This window comes from Ptychodera flava, chromosome 11 (genome assembly GCF_041260155.1).
Source record: "Ptychodera flava strain L36383 chromosome 11, AS_Pfla_20210202, whole genome shotgun sequence".
Lineage (NCBI taxonomy): Eukaryota > Metazoa > Hemichordata > Enteropneusta > Ptychoderidae > Ptychodera > Ptychodera flava.
The window spans coordinates 17,789,719-17,811,512 of NC_091938.1; the positions used below are offsets into that span (position 1 = coordinate 17,789,719).

The 21,794-nt window shown below is 38.4% G+C and overlaps 1 protein-coding gene across 3 annotated transcripts in view; it reads left to right on the plus strand.

Annotated features, from left to right (window-relative positions):
- LOC139143689 (retinoic acid receptor beta-like) overlaps positions 1-21,794 on the plus strand; it is a 77,642-nt gene that overhangs the window by 11,636 nt on the left and 44,212 nt on the right. For 2 of the 3 annotated variants that reach the window (XM_070714206.1, XM_070714208.1), the window contains 4 exons: positions 1-96; positions 2,174-2,218; positions 11,239-11,345; positions 11,960-12,044. The exon at positions 1-96 is cut by the window's left edge and continues 44 nt beyond it. The gene's annotated coding sequence lies outside the window, so the exon portion shown is untranslated. The remainder of the gene's footprint in view (positions 97-2,173; positions 2,219-11,238; positions 11,346-11,959; positions 12,045-21,794) is intronic. The other variant, XM_070714207.1, reaches the window with a different exon arrangement.

Sequence of the window (21,794 nt, forward strand, 5' to 3'; positions counted from 1 at the left end):
TTCCAAGACTACAATCCGATCGTGAGGCCAGTGTACGACCCAAAAGGCGTGACTTACCTAAACATGCAGTTTTACGTTTCACAGGTCCTCGATATGGTAAGCTTGTTTTATTGTTTTCACTATACGCCTGAGGGCAAATTGAATACTCCCTACGCGTAAAATTGGTGATGCCACTGGTATTTATTCCGCACATTCATATGGCGGTCAGTTACTAAAGAGGGATGGACTATCATGTTTTGGGTGGTTTTTGGGGGGAGCTGTTCATGCAATTATTAATCGCGTTCGAGGGTTTGGTTCAGAATTTGCATAGCGTGCATACTTTTTCCCAAAATGCAACACTCTTTCCATCTATCAAACCGGTGATTTTTTTACAGCAAAAACAGCAGATCTGTTGAAAAGTTTTGACAATTAAAATGTTGGCTCCCGAAATTGTCGCTCTTATTTCCGACCAACCCATGAGAAGATCGAAAGTCGACACTTACTCGGAACGGACGATCCAAAGCGTGAAAAGTGATCCAAAAACCTCGACAGCGACGCCGTTCGCGTAAAACACAAATTTTAATGGGGTACTATATTAGCAAAACTCAATTGTATTATTCGGTCATCTTGCACTAAGGCGGACGAGTTGTGATGGGATAAAAATGGTCCCATCACCAATGCAGTGTTAAACCGACAGAGCATCGACACTTCACGACAGGAGATTGATCGGAACTCCTATTTAGAATGTGGCGGATAAAAATAGTACACGCCGCCCGTTGTATACGCTGTATACGCCGCGTAAATACAAGGGTACATTTACCGGGTGCAAATGACATACGCTGCTTTACAGTGCCTGAGATAGCGGAAACCTGTTAACGGGTGCCGCTGTGACCTGGAAAGAGAAAATGGGTTTCACTTTCTTCTTTCATGGCATCACTACAGACAACATTGAGTTGTATGTGACTGAAAGAATCCCGAAAATAATTCTGAATATGTCATTTTGTGTGGGTAATACCAGCACGTTCTAGCGCTAAATATACCTATACATGACCAGAAACGTCGTTGAGCTTAAAGAACAGACAAAAAGAGTGTCGTGTGTACTATAGTTTATCAACGAGAGAGTGCCATTTTTGGGAAAAAAACACTGAAACCTAGACGTTTCGAAATGTCACCAAAGCGGAAGGAATGGCTTCAGGGTACTTAGTATTGCGGGTCAAAGGGCAGCACTTTCTCGTAACCCTGTTTGCTGAAAGACTAACCGAGTCGAAGTCCGTCGGTTGTCTGTGTAAATCTGATATCTCGTGAGAACGTGTCAAATCATGAGCTGTCTCCCTCGGGGCTGAAATTTTGATAAATGACAGTGTATGTGAGTGCCATTGTTGGCCTTTAGATGTCATTTAAATATCAAAGACTTCCAAAAACCATTCGCTAATGATAAATGTGTATTCAAGTCAAGTCATGTTTGTGTAGTTCTTTTGCGTGAAAAATATACAAAAAGTCCACGCATGGTTAGAATGGCTCTATTTCCCGCCTTTTCTTGACGCCTGCTATTTTACAGAATTTCACAGGGTTAAAAATTCTAGTTTATTTTTTATTCTGTTTCCTCTCGTGACCTAAAGACAATCATTCGACGGTTATTGGGTTCTAATCGTACTGTTTGTTTTGTCCAACACGTTCAACGAAATAACCATCACCCGCGTCTATAAGATTGTAAAATCAACAAACCTATAGGTCAATGTGTTGTTAAAATATCTGTACATCCATCTTATCTCTGATATAACAAAAATATCAAACGTGTTTTAAGATTCAAGTCGTGGGAAACGTGTGAAAATACTCAATTTAAGTTGATAAAACAATATGTATAACATTATTACTATAATTATCGTCATCATTGTCATCACACCGCCCCCATCATAATCATCATCATCATTTTTTCCCCCTGGTTTTACGAATATTTATAAAATCGCACACTGCAATAACGAAAGATCTCTCAACGTGTTTTACATTCTCGTCATTTCTAGAAGTTTTGTCATAGCGTTGAATTCCCAAGGAGCGGTGCTGTGTGAGTGTATTCAATTTTTGTCGAGCGATGAACAGGGGTCTTCTGACAAGACATATTTGGAATAACATGGATGTCTGGCAATTTCTTTCTGGTACGTTCATGTTAGTTAAACCACGCTTTTCGTATTTGCAGGATGAAAGAATGCAAAGGATAAAAATAAATGCCTGGGTTACATTGGTAAGTAAATTATGTCCTCTCCTTCTGTCTTTGTGTCCTTGTGTGTGTCTGTATCTTTGTTTCTGTGACTGTCTGCACGTGCCTGTCTTGTATGTGTCCCTGTGTATAAACCCTTTGTATTGACGTTTTAAAGAGAAGGGGTTAATAGATTTCTATGCTGTCGGAATAGATATTCATTTGGTCAAAAAATTTTAAAGTAAAAATTAGAATAAATATAGAAAAATAGATCTTTTGATGGCAGCGTGCATGTGACTATCCATGGAAGGATAAATGGATGAAAAATTCGATGGCAGGACAGATGTTCCTGTAGTAGAGTAGCGAGCACAGAGTGGGTCTGTGAATGTTCAAGGTATACTGTCACATGTTCCAATTTTGCCACAGTTACCATGGAAAGAGAAAATCTAACCAATCACAGATTTTAAGCGGGTGGCCGCTTTTGAAAAACAGCGCTCTCACATGGGTATTTTGAATACCAAGGCACGCCCCTTTGACCATATGTGGGCATATGTAGATTACAGGTGACTGTATACCTTTAAGGCAGTACGCGCCTTGAAATTGAAAGACTTAGTCTGTTCAAACTTTCAGTAAACTTTTAAGATGCCTTAAATGGTTCCCTTTCGAAATCAAGAAAAACGTCAGAGGTCACAGAACACAATTGAATATTAGAGAAACAAATTAGTGAATACCGATGTTTACCGACAATTGAAATTCAAAAAGGCCGCCAACTCTGTGTTCACCCAATGGGATAATTAAATTTTCTGTTTTCTATTTTCACTAAAATATGCCGATGAAAACTTTATTTACTCAATGAGTTTCAAAATGACCCCCCACAATCTAGTGGTAGACCAATAGCTGAGTGTCCCAATAGCTGTCTATGAGGCGCATTCAACCTTAATGGATGGATGTGAAGAGCAAAGAATGATGTGGTCGGTGGCTCACAGTACAATAAATTACCCACAATTCTCTTTGATTTGTATCCTTGAAGGTTACTTTTCTTATAACTTTTTCAGTTTTGTATGCAAGCAATAATGTGCAGCATCAGAATTATTGATAAATAATATCTAGTAAAAGTATGTTTAGATATTTCAGTGAAAATTTCCAAGTAACCATTAAACAACCATGGAAATCGCGTTCTATAGTAGTATAGGTACTACAAATGGAAGTCATGGCGAACTGAAGGGGTCATTGTCTGGGAAAATTTAGAATGCAAGTTTCTTTTGTCATTTCCATTGGAAAAAATCAATATCCTTTTGTTTCAAAAAACAGGTGCAACTTGTCTTTCTAATTTCCATTACATTATTCTGTATGGCTGAAGGCACAATCAGTGGAAAATTTTACAAAACTGCTATCTCCTCTCTTAGTCTTGCATTACTTTCCAAATCATTTAAAATGAAAATTGAGAAGAACGGTGTCCTTAAGTATGGTTTCCGAATTATTACAACTTGTCTATGAATTTGTCTACACATGGGAGACCTGGCAGTCTTCTCTGGGGAATCTCTGAGGATACAAATCACAATGAATTATGGGAAATCTACAGTACTGTGTGGCTTCCTTGAATATTCTGAACGTAAGAATAATCATATGTTGACAACAAAAATAAATGAATTAACATACAACAAAGAATTTCATTGTAAAAGTGGCACTTTAAGAAATAACTTGCAAAGCATGAACATGTCTAGAGGTGGCTTTAAATATTTGTAACAGTTGCATGTAACCATATTGTTCTACATTCGAATATTTTAGATATTTTCTTCATTTTAGTAACACAGCTGCATGCAAGGTAACCAGTGAAGTTCCTGTTTAAAATTCAAGCCGTTCGAGAGAAAACAAAACAGCCCACACAGTCGCGATGTAAATAAGCAGATGCTGGCAGCTTCCAAAAGAAAACAACCATTTAGAAGCGATGGAGTGTTATCAGCATCGTTCATTGTGTTTGTGTATTTTGCAAATTCAATGTCAACGTTCGCGATGCAAAAAACGTCCCGTGGGATATTTCGCGAAGTTAACATACTACAGCACATGTTCTTCGAGGCAGGCTAGAGCGGTCAGTCAATTCCGTAACGGTCGCACACAATGTGGTTGCAGCTGCGTGGTTTTCAAGCATTGAATAGAATTCGTAACATTTTCTCTTTTTTGCAGTCCTTTTTTTTAACTTCAGTTTCTAGTTCCATCCATAGTCGTGTATGTGTGCATCCGCCTTATCGACCAAACCGAGTGAGCATGCTTTACGTTTGTAAGTCATTCCGAACGGCAATGGGCCATATACAGAGCGTTTAACACTGATATAGCCTTCATCTGATAATTTGGGGGGAAAAAATCGAAAGCCAGACTCATGAAGCGATGATTAAAAACGATACAGATGATCTCTGCGACCTACATATTTTGTTTAGTGGCGCGAACTGCCGTTACAAAGATCAGATAAATTAAAAAATGCTTCTGTGAAAATGATTCCTCCCGTTCGCAAATTATCAGTGCGTCAATATGACATATTAAATATTGAAAATATGACAGAGAGTCTATTAAGTGAAGCAATATAGAAACCGATTGATGCGCTGTTGAAGAGCTAATTGGAGATGATAATGGCGTGAAGAGAGGTTTGTCTAATAGCTGTCATATCAAAAGCACAGTATCTATGACAGCACGACACCGACGGTATGGTATTGTCAACGGCTTTTAAAATATTAGGTGGTCTACATAGATCCCGTCTCATTTCGCACATCCCCCCCCGTGCTTCGCTGCAAACCCTACACGGGCTAATATATTCATCGCGCCCATGCATATATATACGCGGTTCATGGAACCCATTTAATTTCCGCGTCGCTTGTCGCTCGCGCTATTAACAGAGCGAATTCTGCATGTGAGTTTTATCAGAAAATGTTTTGCTTGCCGAGTCACGAACTTAGGAACCAATCAGATAGATCAAATATAAACACGTTCGGGCCCAATATGTAATAAAAGTATACGAGAAAGCAGAGTTGTCACGGAATAGAGTGTATTAATTAGGACGACACGCTTCTCAGCTTCTCACATCATTCCGTCATTGACGTGTCCTGTGAAATCCATACAGTTCCGATACATTCACCGTACATCAATAAACTTATCGGAGAACACTTGAACTGCGGAAATGCAACGGAACAATACGAGCGTTATTGTTATACGGAAAATGGCCACCCTTACTGTATTTAGCTTTCCATACGGTTGTACCATTAAGTTTATCAAAAACAATCGTCTAAATAGACCGGTACTAGCGACACTTTCTTTTGAAAGGTGGCGTATTTCAGAAGCGAGTGTGTTGCACGATCGAACTGTCATTCGTCATCACTGTCACCATATTTTGTTTGTATTAAATCTTCCGTGACACATCAGGATTCGTAATTAATAATTTTTGTTTGTTTATTTGCGAATGCTTCTGTGTTTTTTTTAAATATTTGGTGACCCCTTCAAATTACATTTTCTTTCTTTCTTTTTAAGCCTGGGAGTTAATTTTTGAGTACGAAAGAATGTGTGGTATGAAAATTGCCTGCAAGTGGCTTGCACGGGGATTTGGCCTGTTCGAAACTTTGATTCGCTAGAGCGTAAACATAGTTCTCCGGACACCCGTCCCTCACGCATACTCGCAAGCTTTCAACATCCGTTTGTAATTTTCTCTCCTACTTGCACTCTTCTTTCAAAACGTACATGTTCCTTAAACAAACACGGGAAAGCCTCAACTTGATCGCTTTGAAAGAGACCGCCATTACAAAGTTGGTATCTGTGCGCGCCTGAATCACACGAAATGTCCGTGTTGTGTTTTCGCAAAATGCCAACCGATACGGCATGCGAGACCCTCAGCGCTTTTCTATTGCCGCGTGTGTGTATGCGGCCTCCTTTACAATCGACGGCGCGATTAAATATAACAATATTTTGATTTCAATCGTGCCTCCACTGAGTTTCACGTACCTCTGAAAATGAGTAATTTTTTGTGGTTCTATACTTGCTGTATACAAAACCAATTGAACACAGATAAATACTTCCGTTGCCGGAACGATTCAAATTTAGGAGCGTCATTTACCGTCGACAGATACCCGCCACATGCTGTGCGTAAAAATTGAATGCAAAACTGACAGACACTTGTAAATTATCGAAAAGAAACAAATTGCCGCGTAAAGAGTACAATAAGCAATTTATTGCCGAAACGTCCGCAAAACGCATTCAATAAACATTAAACACGTGGGGTGTAAATCATATTATTAGTGTTGCGTTCACAAAACGAAAAGTACAACTGAAAATGTCAAAATATTACTTTCTTCATATTCATACTTTTCAAGGAAAAATTTCTCTTCACAACAAGTTTCGTCAAGTTGAGCGCATATGTGTTGTTGAAGTTGTTGTTCACAAAATTCGACACATACGTAATTGCATCTCTACAATGACGTTTGGGAAACAGATGCAAGGATATGTAAACACGTATACGGTTGACTTCATTCAATGCAGGACCATCTACCTGTCACAGATCGCAAGATGTGACGTGTGATTTACGGGGGTGTTTGCGGCACGGTTGGGAGGTAACAAACGATATCCCTCATAAAGCTTATTGTTCGCACAATGGAAAGTCACGGCCTTTTTTTCCCCGCTGAAGAGAATTCTGAACAAACGTCATGTAGCCTTGAAGGCATAATATTAACCATACGTCGTGGTGTGTTCAGTGGGTTTTTTACGCTGAGGGAAATTGCGGTGTGCTGACACCAAACATCCGCTTGCTTGTCGTTACATTCGAGAGAAGAGATTGTGTTTTTGCGATTTCGTTGCCGATTTGGTATCACTAATATTTGAGAAATCAGATAATCAAGATCTGAACCTCAAGACAATTAAAAACGGGTTAAAACAAGAGACTTTCAGCCGCTCTTTATCATAAAGTGATATAATATCTGCTGTTATTTTTCGGTGGGTTTGTAGCAAACGGCTGCTTCAGCAGACTGCAAACCTCAACAAGTTGAATATAGCAACTCGATAGTATTTTTGACACACGTCACATGACCGGCACTGTTTTACGGCATTGTAGATTTTCAAAAACATATTTCGTGACATTCTATAATACGCCTCATCTATAATCAGTTCGCAAGTTGACGGTCACCTTAAAACTTTTTTCTCAACCGCGGGTAACAGTTTGGAAAACTTTCACTTGCCAGTGGATAATGTTGAAAACGCCATTAAGGCATGTGGAGGTTTCAGAAAAGATGAATAACTTGGCGGGCTCATCTTCAAACGAGATACGGTACAGCGGAGAAACTTTATCAATTCGTCAGTGAGGAAAAAAGGATGACATATGCTATACATGCTATACATGTATTCTGGTAGACACATCCCCAAGGATTATCAATCCAAAAAGTCTGTTCTTAAGAGCCTTGAGGAATAAGAGTCGTTTTTGACGATTAAAAAACCAAAGGGAATGTATATTGTGATGTTACCCGATACAATATACTGGTAATGCTCAATACGTGCATAGGTATCCAAAATTTGACCGGCCTCGATGGTAACAACATACGTTTGTGTTCCCTGGGATTTGCCTTAAGGTAGTTCGCGCCTCAAAAATAAAATACTTAAACTTTTGCTCAAACTTTCCTCAAGCAATCTTTCACCCATTCTCTTTCAAAATCAAGAATAAAATTCGGAGTTCACCTTCCAAATTTTGGAAAAATAAATTACCTAATATTTACCAATATTTGAGATTCAAAATGGCCGCCCTCCCTTTGTTTATATCTGTGGATGAAATTAAAATTCCTGCTTTGCACAAAAATGAGCGCCCCCATGAGCCCCCACAAGTAGTAGATCGATAGAATACGGCAAACGTTTTAGAGTCCGAATCACTGTCCCGAAGCGTGCTACCTTAACACGGTCACGAGTTGAAGTCTTAGTTTCACAAGGCTGTATGCCGGTGGAACAATAATGTTTTGGGCGATTTTCAGACCTTAGAGAAAGCAATGTATGCTGTTACGCTGAAGTGGAACATACCACGCGACCGTAATTGAGCGATTCCGAACAGCAATTTTGGACGAGGTGTGTTACAAATGATCATGGGAGTGCCCGTGAAGGTCTGTTCGCCTGCTGGCCTGAGGTCACGAGGCAGTATCCCAAGGGAGCAATGTGGTTGTGGCGATTCACGGGCCCTACGGAAACAAATCTCCGCTTTTATCCGAAATATGGCCAGGCAGTATGTGTTTTGTAACACAACTCACAATAGTTCCTCGCTGAAAATTACGGAAATTCTTCTGCTGTCACTCGTACGATCTTTGTAGCAAACGACACCATCATCTTCGTATACATTTTCCAGGTGCGCGCATGCGTAGACGGTGCTTTCAAACGAGCAGGCAACAACTTTCTATACTGTTGCTTTGTCAGTTAACAGTTTCCAAAACTGTTAAACGGTACCTTGCCCTTTGCAGATATTAGAATCAAAGTGACGCGTACCATCCAACTGTAATTTGACCATTCACAACAGAGATATTTGGTGAGGTGTGTTACAATAGAAAGTAGATATAGGAGAACTATATGCCAATGTCCTTTTAGAGAGACAGCAACGATATTTTTTCTCTTGAGTTTCGACAAGTACCATTTTCGGTTGTGCTTTTTCTCCTTTAAATATACTTTCAAAAAAACTAAATTGCACTTTTGTAATTAATGATTGGATGATAAACCCGGAAGCATTAACATGCAATTCATCTCTCAATAATTATCTGAAACACAAAAATTAGACATTTGCATGTAAAAGAGAATTTAGAAACTTACTTCAAGTCGTGTTGACAGTTTGGTGATTTCTCTGTGTTTTCACGGACACGCCCAGAGACGTAATACCATTTCCCAACTACTAGATTTACGCGTATTAAGTAGTTCGCACCACGAAAATGAAAGACATAGAAATTTGCCCATATTTTCCTCATGCAAACTTTCAACCATTCTCTTTCAAAATCAAGAATAACACTCGGGGTCGCCGTCCAAAGTTTGGTACCAGAGATATAAATTACTCATTATTTACCGATATTTGGAATTGCAAAATCGCTATCTCTATGTTATCTATGTTATGGGATAAAATTGATTTTCACAACACTAAGCAGGTACACTTACTCCAAGAGCTTTAAAATGAGCCCAAATGTGGTAGATCAGAAAAGAATTGTAAAAGTTTGAGTGTCTGAATATCTGTCCCCGAGGTGAATTCTACCTTAGTCCAATAAAATGTCTCTCCTTGGGCCCATATCATAGATCTTGGTCAAATTTCAAATATCACAACAAATTAAAGTCAGGGTGGTCTTGTAGTAGACTTGGTTCAAGTCGGTGAATTTTAAAAAAATAAAATCATTTATAATAGTTTCTCTTGTGTCTCTCCTATTTCGTACAAACCTATCCGGAATTTGGCAGCTCACGCCAGGTTTTCCCAGCGATTGAATGTGTCACGTTTGAGTCTGCGCAGTAGTGAGTTAGTTTCTGCCGGATTCACCGACTTGGACTTCTTGCAAAGTACAGGCGGTGAGACGGACTGTGTACACAGTGACGTAGAGCAAATACAAAATGATTGACAGCCCCCGCCGTAATTCTGGCCAATAAGAAGAACGCACTGCTAATAAACCTCTGCATGCATTAAAAAGTTTGTTGTCATCTCCGTGCAAAGCTAGACATCGAGTACATTTTATATCTGGGCGAATAATGGCATCAAGTTCGTACATCAACCGCGTTTTACTACTGATCGGTCGACCATCGCTAATCATGCGAGATTACATTGAGGGAAAAGATGTGTTCGTCTGCGCACCAACCGGCAGCGGAAAATCACTGACATACGAAGTCGCCCCACATTGTTTTGATTTCCATCGCTTTAGGCACGTAAGAGAACAGGCTACAACTGTAAGGACGGTGTCTTTTTCCATCCTTGAATAACCGGCGGCGATTTTCGCATTTTGCAACATGGGCCCCACAAACAACACAGATATTTTCACGCGTTTTCGATGATACAACAGAAATCGTGCTGACTTTTGTGGGAGTGATCGCACTCGACATTTTGTCTTATGCACGTCTCGTTTGGGTCAATTGGTAACTCCTCCCAATGTGTAAAATTTAGTGATGTCATCTTATGAATAATATATGAGTAAAGAAAAACGTCATCTCATGAATAATTTATAGCAACGCAGATCGTGCAAGAAAGCCAAGTCTGTGATTCCGGGTGAAACTCCGCTGTATAGCGTTCACTCCACTCATGGCGTTCACCCTACTCATCGCGTCCACTCACGCGCGCGTTTCACATGAAAGCAAAATACAAATCATTGCGTTCACTCCACTCAAACATTCACAAATCACAGACTTGAACCAAGTCTAGGTCTTGTAGCTATATGTTACTAGTACTTTTGACCGTTAAGCGAAACATTGTACACATTTGGCAGGAGCAGCCCTAGTATCTAACAGGTCTCTTAATTTACAGCAAGCGGCTGTTGAAAAACCTTGTAATTTAATTAATGTTGAAGTAATGGATGTAAGCGTATGTGCCACGGAACGGAGTGGCACTGTCACGGTGTAAAGTTTGATGTACTCTTGAGACCATGTGCCCAACTTATATCTACGTTTGGTCCCTATTCGGAGGAACGACTCTTTTTAATTTTGATTGAACATTTAATCTAAATGATGCAAATGCGTAATGATTAAACCTAAGTAAAACGTAACATCAGGTTTTGAGACCAGGAAATTTGTAGTTGACGTTTTAACTGTATGGTTTTTCTTCCTGGTTTTGGAGTACAGTTCTTCAGAAAGATCGCGTTTGCAAGGATCAGTAGTTTTAAATTCACGTACACGATCTGCGTCATCCTCGGTCGTTTAAGTTGAAGGTCGTACATGTATAATATCATAATTGTGTTGCTCTTCTCTGAATATAAAGCAACAGCTGTGTATGATTATGTGGTGATAATTCTACCGTAATATATGGAGCAAGGTATATTTTATTACATTGTTTGAAGTGCTTGACAGGAAACCCTGACGATAATGTCATTGTATTTTATCACTAGACCTGGCAAGACGAATTACTGACGTGGAATGTGTCCGACTATGGCGTTGACAACATTAAGATTCCATCGGATATCGTATGGCTGCCTGAAGTTGTTCTCTACAACAAGTAAGATATTGATTTTTTTTCCCCAAACCCAATGGCCATAGCGTCTGTATATATTGGCCCAACTGCACTGCATAGCTATTTCATCGGAGAAAATATCTGGTAATTTGTGTCCCAGAATAAAAAAAGCGTGATTTCAAAATTCTGGTGGCGAGAGTGCTCGCAGATGAACCGACCTATCTGGAAACATCTTTTCTCACATTCAAAATTAGTAGATGAATAAGTTTTCCGAGAAACATCAGCGAAAACAGCTGTTTGTCAATACTTTAACTTATAGACCTTTATAGGTTAATTTCCCTCTAGTCTACTGAAAATGACAGTTGTCAGAACCCCTGCATATTTACAACAGATATTCCCACGCTATTGTCGTTATATCATCATCACTCATTGATATTAAAGTAATAGCAAAGATGGTCACCCGTCGACAAGTATTATCTTTTTTAATCTACATTTGAAAGGATAAGCATTATTTGCAATTGGAATGATACGACAATAATTACAGGGGTATTGGTCTGTACGAGGGATTTTAACGATCATGTGACTGTTACTGCGAAACAAATTACTTTTTTTCGCAATAAACTTAACTGACCAAGGCAACATCATAATGTTATCGGCAGAATAAACCATCCAGGCGTCAAGCAGGCGACGGGTCTCTCTAGCCAATTGTTTACATGTATGGGACACACGCTGCAATTTTTGAGGGTTAGGGTTTTATTATACTTTGAACATCATGCTGATATCTATAACCTCTTTCTGACATAATAGGAGAGGCCGCGCCAATCATATTAACCGATAAATGTTCAAAAATGACCTTGAAACACCACAATTAGCATATGTTCAGTTAAAATCTATTCAACATCGCTACAATTCAAATAATCACATGGCGGTCAACTAAAAAAAAGATCAGTATCGAGCACGTTACAAAGTTCTACAACTTTATACCAAGATACGAATAAAAAATTAATTGGACTGCAAGGAAATCAAGTTCAACTGAAAACATGAGGACCACTTTGAGGTAAGGGATACCTTTGAGGTCTTCACAAAGGTGTAAAAATGGCGCACTGCAAACTTGACCATAAACAAGTGGATATTTACTTCCATTCCAGTAACATTACTCCATCAGCGTAATATTACCGTTCAGTAATAGAACAGAATAAATAGAAATAGAAATACTTGAATAAATCTTGCAATATGTTTTTAAATATTATTAGTTGAAGGACAAACAAAAACAGCTGACAAGAATCTCAATATTTTTGTGTTTTAGTGAAGACAAAATTAGAAAACAGAACTTGAAATATGGTAACAATAGCATATTTCTAGGAAAATCTCCAGACGTGTTCCATACCCCATGCCATATGCTCATCCCCTGGCGGTGATCTTGATAATAAAAATAATTAAACACAGATGAAACTTGTCAGTAGTACTATTCCTGTACAAGTTCAGAGAATATCCAGACTGTAATTTAAACCTCAGCTTGTAAGAAAATGGTCTACATTTTCATGAAAAAGGTTTCACTAAATTGCAAATATCCAGAACTTTGTGTTAGGGTTAAAATGCATACTTAAAATACCTGGTAACGAGAGTTAAAATCGGTAACCAACATCGCAGAGGGAAATTTTAGCCTCAAAGGATTTGTTTGGATCTTACGTGCTGATTGGAATATTGACTCATTTATCAATTCAACAAATATTTGCCAAAATCCCATGCTAAGTATCGCACTCCCACATCTTCGACATCATTGAAAAAACTTTGTAACCAATGAAGTTAATATTTGAGATTTTAAAAATAGTGGTAATCGTCATCATCATTATCATCGTCATCATCATCATCATCATCATCATCACTAAATACATCATCATCATCATCATCATCATCATCATCATCATCATCATCATCATCATCATCATCACTAAAATCATCATCATCAATCATCATCATCAAGTTCATACTTAATATGATGTTGGCCAGAACGTAGATGTAAATGAGTCTCCAACTTTCATATTTAACGAAATTTTTTTGTCAATTTGGCCGTGCCTTTAAAAATCCCATGGCGCTAGTCATTAAAGCTTTACGAGAGAATTCAATGAGCAATAGCACGTAAATATTTAGTCACTTATCTACATATTCCATGAAATATTTTAACGTGGATTGCAATATGATTGCTAACTGGAAATAATTAGCAAGATTTGCTTCAAACAAGAATACTATTTTCAGACTCAGCGATTTACCCTCAATGTATTATTATAAATCTTTTGAACTTTGTATCGATTTGTTTTAAACGACGTTTGCTCCACTGATAACCTAAAAACATATGTCAAATGTCGCCTATTGATAGGGGCAAGTTCTTTGAACGATCTTGATCTATTACGCCTTTGATGGCTCTAATGGGATTGCATCGTCAAGAAATCATTTTCAAAAAACCCCATTCATTTACATAACCTCTGTCTGAAAACTAATAGCAATATTTTCGCTGCCCGATATTACGTGCCTTAAAAGAAATTAGGCCATGGCACTTTGATTGAGTACCCATTTATATAGGAAGCCTCCCCTCACCCACCCCATCCCTCCGGTTGTTTTTAAAGAATAGCTACATCAGACTTTGCCACGATTTGTACATTCACTACTGTTATCAATTTATTAGTGTCCTTTAAAAAGCAGGCACTTAATCATTTTAATACATGATTTGCACATGCATACACTATTCCATTTGCGCTCTACCAAGTATGTATCTTGCCTCTATTTTTTGCATATTTATAAGTGATTTACATTTATAACAACCACTTATTATGAGTCGTAAAATCAACTTTTAAAGAGAACAAGCCAACATTTGTAGGTTTTTCTACTCTTCTTGTTTTGTTTGTGTGGCTGACATGTTTGTATTACTTTGACACTCAAAAAGTATATTTTTTTCAAAGTGCGATGCTCCGACATACCCGCTTAATTCCACGGGGTGATAATAAAAGCAACTAACAAAAGTTGTATTGGAAAATTACGGTTAGTGATAGAAATTGCGCATTAACAATAAAACGATGACGAGTAATGGAATTTTCTGAGTGACACTTAAACGCTCTGGTCGTCAGTGGCTAAAATTCCGAGTACTTCACTTGCAACTTACATAAACTAAAAAGAATCGCGCTGCGTTTGTCTACCGTAGGGACGCTGAAGACCTGCATGTCGAAATCGACAGTGATGGAAATGTCAAACTCTACGGCTTGACCTTTGAATCCTCTATTGAAATGCGTTCACATGAAGTAGTGCTGTACTTTGAGTATTTAAGTTTGTAAAGTGCACATCTTGAACAGGAATTCTACATCAGCAATATGTTGCTTGATCGCTTAGAAAGGAATGCACTAAATTGATATTAAAACATAACCTTACAACAAAACGACCACTTACTTTCTGATCGCGATGGCGTGAGCCAAAAAGTTCAAAGATCGGAATGTGCGTAGATATTGTAAGCAGACACACGGTCTGACAGATGTCTATTTCAAAAAAAATAATTGTAATTATCTCTCCCCATCTAATGTTTATTAAAATTTGGAACAGCTCCTTTCATGGCTTGGGAACGTTTAATGGAAAATAATGGACTGTTAATGTTTTGCTATTGTTGTCTAAATTTCAATTGCTTTCCCCGACTAGTTTGTCCTACATAGCATCCTTGGAAGTTCCATTACACAGATAATGGGGCACAGAACAACTCTTGCTACTGTCAACATCCTGCTGTCACATTGTATGATACCTGTGACCAGGGATGCCAATATTCATCAGCCAATATTAAATGTCCTCACATTACGTGTATGGTTTTGATAACTCTTTTACCCTTTTGTTGAGTATAGATCACACCGTTTCGACTCTCGGCGTACCTGGCGCGTACGCAGGCACCAAAGACTGATGTTGAATTTCCCTATAAAACAGCGATGATCTCTGTGCACTTGCGTACTTAAAAAGGAGGTGACACATCAGTTTCGATTCCTGGTACGCAAAGCGCCAAAAAACACCAGCAGCAATAAAACCGACATAGTCACTGTTTATGGCCTCGTTTAGAAGCTATGTCCATACTTGTCATAAACTCTGCAACATGTTGCCTTTCATGACAATAAAAAGTTATATTCCTTCCATATATCCTACTTTTTGTCGCCATGAACGAGGAAAGCTGTTGCTTTCTGCCCATGCATGTCTGTTTTGACTTTCAAAACAATACTGCTATATCAGTAACCCTATATTGCTTCTTTCGGCAGCATTTAGTTATTTAATTAGTAAGTTGGTTGGTGAGATGAGTTAGTCACTATCATCGTATAGGTTCAGACACGTTTTTTTGCCTTATTCTGGGTCATGTATCATTACCAGCTCCGTTACTAATTGGCCGAAAGTAAAAGAAAAAAATACGACTCGCTGAAGAAAGTTTTGTTTGTGGTATAAACACATTCACTGAAACACATGATTGAATGGTATTTGAATTTGCTGAACTCAGTGCTGCCGAGAAAACTTCTGCATCGAAGCAAATTTTGAAAATGCTTCTTGGGGTAGATAGGATTGTACTTAATCTAACCTGACTTTCACACGTGTGAAGTTTAAATAAGGTGGATCAGACCATGGAAATGAATTAGTCGTTCCTATATGACAAACGGGTATCTTGACTTTGACCGACTTTCTGATTATCGTTGATGAGTTTAACTCTCAGTTTCTGAGCGAGTGGCTTTGGTTCTCCCTGTCAGCAAATGGGAGTATCTTACTAGTTAGAAGACGGAAGACATGCTCAGTAGAGTCGAATTTTCAGGATGCCATCACTACGGAAGCTACCAATAAGGATCATCGGGCTCTGGGACCTGTATTCTATTGCTGTCATGTGACCAAGTGGTGATATTAAATTGTAAGAAGTTCTAGGCTAACATTTGAATGGCTTTAGTCATTGATTGAACATATATAATTATCCGAATAGTCTATGCAATGCGGAAGTCAACACCCTCTTCATAACATCGAAACAGCTTTCCGAATTATTTGTCTTCTACCTTGCACCTCTGTGACAGATCTTCGAACTCACAAATGTTTACAATTCTTTTCTGATCTACCACTTGTGAGGTCCATTTTAATAATCTTAGAGTAACAAAAACTGTCATCGTCATCGTTTACCGAAAATCGAAAATTTATTTTCCCCATAGAGTGAACACGGAGAGGGCGTCGACCACTTTGAATTTCAAATACCTGGTACTGGTAAAATGTAAGATCACTTGCTCCTCTTGAGTCAAACTTTGCACGGTGACGCCTTGTTTTTATTTTTTGATTTAGTAAGAGATTAGTTGAAAGTTTCTTTGAGGAAAGTTTGAGCAACAGTTTTCGGTCTTTCACTTTCGAGGCGCATATTACCTCTAAATGAAAAATTAATGAATAAAATATGCATAATTATCTTATTTGAGTACGACAAGACACTTATAATATGAAGGTGTACAAAGTTCTTGGCTTGATTTGTAAATTTACAAGTAAAATGAAGCTTGGGTAGTTTGAATACGAGCAAGTGATGAGAATTGAATGAAAATCTTTATATGAGCATCCTCGACTTTGACTATTTTTCTCTCTGTATATTTGGAAATTGAAAATGACACAAACCGAAAAAATGCTTTGCTATTGTCCAATTATGGCACCGTCAGCGTTGTTTTATGATTTCGAAAGAGATTTATCTTAATAATATTTCATCGTCCAGAGATTTGTGAGGTAACAGCTGCTATCCGATCATGACTGGTATTCAATTTTATACTTTAAAATAATTATTTCCTCGGGCCGAGTGTTTCATATCTGTATTTGAATAACCTCGACTTCGTGTACCAATGATCGATAAGCGCACGTGTAGGGAGGGGAGCTCGGTGATAAAACCGGTGTACGAAGTTTTGTGTTCCGATGCGGTTTTGTGAGAACAAACGGCAATCACTTCGCTAAATGTTCTAAAAATCTCCATTGAAAGGTAGCGGATGTGTCGCGGAAGTGAAATACCGTACATCATGGACGGGAACAAAGCCACAGATTTTCGTTTTGATTTTTTTTTAAAGTTCTAATAACGCGCCCAGAGAGAGAGAGAGAGAGAATGGAACACGCCGCGATAATAACATCAGTTGAGTTCCACATCCATATCCCGTGGCTGGCATGCCTATTATTGCCACAGATGAATTTGTGCAGTTTTGCGTCATAGAGAGATGCGCGAAGCTGATAATTTTGCAGCGGGTTATATATTTCGCACGCACAGTATCGCGAAGCGGTACCCCCTTCCATACATGTACACAGGGACACAGAGATGATGATTTGATCACATGATATGATGTCACTATATCATTAGGTTACTAGTCCGATCGTGTTTAGTATTCTGCATCTCATGGACATCTTAAATTTCATTCTTTGTTTCGCTGAGTAATTTCATTTTTGTCTCGAAATCGTGTCGATATGTTTGCCTGTTCTCAGGTGAGCAGACTGTTTCCTCAGACAAGTTACAATTAATCTGAATAATGGTCTGTCTAGTATTTTTCCTCCCCCGGTATCATCTTTATGACATTATCAGAGTTGTGCAGTTTATTTTTAACTGTCGTGTGACTAATAGGATTATAGGAATGAGATTTACTGGCAAATCTCTTGTTCACAGCTTGTGGTGCCTGAGTTTATACGTTATCAATGGAGTTACAGGTTTGATTATTCCCCTATCAAACAATATTCATATGCTTGGACATATTTTATAATATTTGATACCAAATTTTGTTCTCTGAACAGCTCTGCTTCCATGTCTTGTGTTGATTTTATGCAACTTACTGCTTGTTATTTAATATAAGATGCTGTTTTTCAAGGATAGTAATATTAATTTGGCCAAATACCCCAATGAGTTTGTTTCTCATCAAATGTTTTATTGTATTTTATGTATTTTTTAAAGCTTTAATGATCCAAACTACTGACATGAAACTTAATCAAAATAAAATAGGAAATGTGAACATGCGATGGTAATTCCATCATCTTGCGTGATGACGGTGATAACTTTACTATTTAGAATTGTACATCGTGTGCATGAAATCTTACAGGCAATAAATGTTACATTATCTGCCGTGCGTAACAAAGTGAAACCCTCAATTTTTTTTCCCATGATATAAGTTTTCCAAGCGAACATTGAAAAAAAGGATGATCCGGCTTGTCTAGATTGACACACATGTGGATGACAAACAAAGTTTTTATTTTTTTTGCCTCGAAGCATACTATTGTAACTTGGAAAAGCAATACTACTGATGTAGTAATAGGATATGATACTAAAATCCAGCATGATGAGTTGTGTACGTACTGAAAAGTTGAGAAAATATGTTTTTATTTGTCCGAAGTTTTAATGGTTGTGTAATTTTGTGTCATGTTTATATCTGCAGCTGGTGGTAATGGCATATATTTTTAAAATGCAAATGTCCTGCCTTATCCTATATCAGTTGCCGTATTGATACTAGCAGCCTGAACGGACAGTACCTAATTAGCATACATTAATGGGAATTACGTTTGAATTCAGACAGCGCCCTCTAGTCGGAGATTGACCGTTAGTAATTTTTCACGGAGATTTTCATCACTGAATTTTACCGTCATCGTTGGTCAATCGTATCTACTTTGTGTTGATATTGAATGATACTGTTGGAAAGTATTCACATGTAATTTTTTTAGAATTTCTATGCAGTGAAACTGTCATTTTAACGATATGATTGTTTTTTTGGGGTCGTCTGAAGGCCCAAGTTTAGCGATGCCGCAAATACATGCAATGATATTTACGCCCAAAAGAAGACCTGAAATCGAATTTTCGTGGTTTTAGAAATGTTCAGACGTAATGTCAGTTTGGCTCAAGGTCTGGATACAAACGTACAGACATTTAAACTCGACCCGTGAATCCGCGTTTCCATCATGGCGGCCTTCACTTCGGACGTACTGAGTACGTGTGTGTGCATAGGCTACCCAAAAATTATTACTGAGTTTTTCACACTGTTTTCTCTATCATTTTCTTTCCTTTCTTCATGCTCTGACTGATCGGAGTAAATAAAATAAATGGTTATATAACCTAACCTAGCCTCTGTGACTCTTTATTTATTTTACACCCCATTACAAGGACGTATATCTCTCATACACACATGCTGTAATTAATTAGTCAACACAACTAATTATGCTAATCCGTGGACTTATCAGAGGTTGGTCAACATCGGAAAGATAGTGATGTTAATGAAAAAGCCCGTTTTAGTAACCATTCCTATCTTTCGCGATGTTGACCAACCCGTAAAATCCCTGATAAGTCTACGGATTAGCATAATTAGTTGTGTTGACTAATTAATTACAGCATGTGTGTATGAGAGATATACGTCCTTGTAATGGAGTGTAAAATAAATAAAGAGTCACAGAGGCTAGGTTAGGTTATATAACCATTTATTTTATTTACTCCGATCAGTCAGAGCATGAAGAAAGGAGAGAAAATGATAGAGAAAACAGTGTGAAAACTCAGTAATAATTTTTGGGTAGCCTGTGGTGTGTATATGTTGTGCTTGTGTAAGCGTTCTAAGTAAGTGCTACACCCAGTGTGATATAGTTTTCGGACAGGATGGTGAATTTCGCCCAAAGCCGTTTCATAAATGACAAGCTTAACAAAATCTTATTATCATACCTTCGAAACTTTAATGTGTTTGTCCTCAAACTGTTAACACGACGGAAGTGGTATTTAGAGGGTAAAAGTTGTCAAATTTTTGACCCGATGTTGAGTGCGTAGTAATCGGACTGCTATCGCAGTAATAGGACGTCGTATTTGGATTATTATTGTAGGGGCTAAATATTGATATTTTGAAACTTCAAACCCCAATTTTCAATTTAAGTGTGTTTAGAAAACTGTACATAAATATTTCGTGATAAATTAGTTACGTGAATCCATGGACGACGCAACTATATTTCGACGTGTATGGCGCTTACATATCGGACATGGACTGTCTCTGTGTGTTGCTTTCGACGCCTTGTATCGTACGGTGTGGCTAATTTCGCCAAGTTTGTAGCGCCCGAAATAGCTTGTACCGAAAAAAAAATATCCAAAACGGGGCGGCAGCATCACCTGACTTAATATGCAGTACTATGACTTGTAAAACGCGATTAATACAGAGCGAAGTGAGTACAACGAACTGTCGTGTAGGGCGTCTCATTTCTGTACGCGTGATGGGAAACCCGTGAACAACAGCGTAAAACAGCTATACTTGCATTGTCCGTTTGCCGTACTCGGCAGCGTGGACGCCCGTGCCTCAATTCAATGCGCACACCGGTCTCTACACGGCGTCACTTAATCATGCCGCAAATACATGCAATATATCGTACGGCCCTGAAATTTGGACCACTTACTATCGATACTATAAGAAACATTTTCTGAAAGTTTCAGTTTGGCTCAAGCTCTACATACAAAACCCTTAAAAGTTAGGTGTTTTGGCAAAAGTTGGATTCCAATATGTCGTCCGATCGTCCGCCTTGGCACGGAAATTGTGCCATCGTGAAAAAAAATTGCACTCTCTGGTCAAATACTTTGAAAAATCTTAATAAATGGTTCATTGTCAATGAAAATCGGCATAGTTAAAAGAAGGATAAGTTTCTGTTGGAGTTCGCGGCCTTGCTTTTGAGATCGCACGCCGGTCTCTCTCCCACACACACTTCCGCACTCAGCGAGGTAGCGAAAACGAGGCTCTCGAACACGATAAAATATGCAAATTTGGTACCCTCCGTTCAGACTGCTAGTACATGTGCCCATGTATGCAACAGTGTCAACTGTATTTGCTACAAACTGGCAAGATTTCAAGTAGTTTGTCACTAGTTTTGCATATCTGTTGCCAGTTTATTTTTCCGGTGGATATCTACCTGACCTGTTTACAAAGTACACACATACCTGGTGCCAACTTTTGGTGTGACCTTGTTCCTATCAGAATATTGCATCTCTCAGTACTCAACAATGAAATGGTTATAAAAAGGTTTGGTTTCTCCGTCAACAAAGTGAGAAGACCTAATGAAAAGACATCGATTTGAATTGTAAACTGGTGCGCTTTCGCGGTTGTCAAGCATTTGTCTACATGAGAAATACATTAAAAATGTACTTTCACCTCGAAAAGTGAATTCTTTGAGAGTTGCGTTTGATTAATTGTCTACTTTCAGAATTGCATTGTGTAGACTTATATAGTATCTGGGATCTGTAGGACCTTGTGTTGCTGTACATAAGGGCATCATGCTGACGTCAGTGATTATTTCCATTGCGCAAAAGAAGTGCTTTTGTTTAGTGTCAACAAAAACTAATTACGCAAGTTGTGTTTTATTGTCGTTGGCCCAGAAGTAGATGCTGGAACGACGAGATTTTTGTTGTGAAAACAATTTTTATGCCGCTTACAGTACCAATGCTCTTGTTGTAATAAAGTGAAACCATTCTTGATGAGCTACCCTGCAGTG